Here is a 2,377-nt window from a genome sequence, read left to right as displayed (position 1 = left end):
GCCTGGTGTTTCAGTTTTTTTCTTTATTGGCCCTACTATGTGGCTGGTAAATGAACCTGTGTTTGTGTTCAGTTACAAAACCAATAGGAAAATTATAGCTCTACAGTTTTTCGCTCTTTCAATGCAACCAAATCCTTACGTTATCCTTTCCAGAAAGTCCTGATATGAGGGACACTGCCTTCCCTGAGGCCCACTCGTTTTCACATCCTCGGGGCTGTCCCCCACAGTTGAAAGGATTAGTTCACAGTGTCCCTAGAAACTCCATCTGGTCATTTTTCTGCCCCTCCTACTTGTGGCAGGTCAAACGTCCTGAAGGCCAAGAAGGGTTTTGACCTTTGAGCAAGACTCCTTCTCTGGGTGGGGTGGGGGTGGCATCTGCACAGAGTCCAGTGGGATAAACTCTATTCCTTATTCTTGGAGTTCAGTGTTTTGATTTTCCTTTTTTTTTTTTTTGAGGAAGATTAGCCCTGAGCTAACATCTGCCGCCAATCCTCCTCTTTTTGCTGAGGAAGACTAGCCCTGAGCTAACATCCATGCCCATCGTCTTCTACTTTATATGTGGTATGCCTGCCACAGCATGGCTTGATGAGTGGTACATAGGTCTGTACCTGGGATCCAAACCAGTGAACCCCGGGCTGCCAAAGTGGAATGTGTGAACTTAACTACTGTGCCACCGGGCCAGCCTCTCACTGTTTTGATTTGATTATTACTGGCCTGACTTTCTAGCTATTTTCCTGTCCCTTTCTCTAATAAGAGGAACTCTGTAAGTTTGGAGATGTTCCCAACCCATCTATGATGCACCTGCTGTGTACCCTACCACCACCACCACCCTGGCAGCGGGGTGGCAGGCAGCCCGGGTGGGTTCCCCACACCTGGTCACCAGGCCCTGGAAGCTTCTCAGGCCCAGCTCTGCGCTGGCACCAGGCCATTGCTCAGCAAACAAAGAACAGTCAGCACATTGTTCTCAATCGAGTTCACAGTGTAAAACCCCTCTGGGCCAGGCACACGCTCCCTCTGCTCTCCTCTCAGTGGGTACTTGGACTCTCTAATTGACTGGTGCTGATGCCTGGCTGGGGAGAGGGTGGGAGAAGAGAGGCAGGGTGCAAAGGTGAGCCTGTGGTGCAGAAGCACCTTCCACTTCCCCAGCCAGGTGGGTGGCACCTTTCATGCAGCCATCCTTCCAAAGGTCGTGGTTCCTCCCCACCATCCATAGACACAGTAAGTGATACCAACCCTGATATCAGTTTCCCTACATTAAACCCAGCAGATATGGGGTTAAAACCAAAACACTCATTCCCTGCTTACTCCCTGGCTTCCTGGCTTCAGAATCCACCATCCTCCATGGAGACGGACACTGACAAGGACAAGCACCTGGATTCATTATCTCCTCCCCACAAAGAGATACAGGCTGGTGGGAAAGCTGCTGTCCAGCAAGGCCATATGCTCCCCCTCCCCTACCTAAAACCCCAAATAAAAACCCTTCCTTTTAGCTTTTCAGCGAGTTTGGGATTTCAGCGTTAGCTGCCCTTTCTCCTTGCTCAGTGCTGTGCAAAAATAAAATTCCTACTTTCTTCCACTACCCCCAGTGTCAGAGATTGGCTTGCTGTGCAACCAGTGAGCGAACTCCGGGTTAGATATCATAAGCGTATGGGATGCCAATACAATTCTATATTTTCTACACCATAATGACTCCTTCAATACTACTTTTGAAATATCAAATATAAAACTTTTTCCAAACAAATCTTTTGGTGCCTGCCCCAAACGCATTCTTAGCCTGCCTGTAGGGCAACCTGGCTATGCCGACTGGACATACACACAACGCAACAGAATTTGGGAAACTAGTAGCCTTCCTATGGATATCAGTTTCAACAGGATTAAAATAATTTCCACCGATGAGATCTTACTATTTCTGGGAATCTACAACTGAAGTTTGTTCTATTTAAATGTGAACTTACTGACCCATGACCCTTTGAAACGTCTCTCTAAGAGCTGGAGGAAAAAGGTACCCACAAGACTTAAGAACTTTTACCCTAAAGAGCATTCTTTTAAGTAAACTTATATTTTCTTTTCAGTCCCTTTGAAGATTTTTTAACTTTAAAAATTTAAGGTTTAGTTACATGACAAATATCAAAATCACGAGGGGAGCATTTAAAAAGCACAGAAGCCCAGGTCTCCCTCCTCCCAGCCCGCATGGTGATTCAATTGTCCCAGGGTAGGCCAGCCTCACCATTGCTTTATGATTTTTTTTTTTTTTTTGGTGAGGAAGATTGTCCCTGAGCTAACATCCATGCCCATCTTCCTCTATTTTGTATGTGAGATGCCGCCACAGCATGGCTTGATGAGCAGTGTGTAGGTCCACACCCAGGATCCAAACCTG

The sequence above is a fragment of the Equus przewalskii genome, chromosome 19, assembly GCF_037783145.1.
Source record: "Equus przewalskii isolate Varuska chromosome 19, EquPr2, whole genome shotgun sequence".
NCBI classification, from domain to species: Eukaryota; Metazoa; Chordata; class Mammalia; order Perissodactyla; family Equidae; genus Equus; species Equus przewalskii.
Note: the sequence above shows the minus strand (reverse complement) of the source record.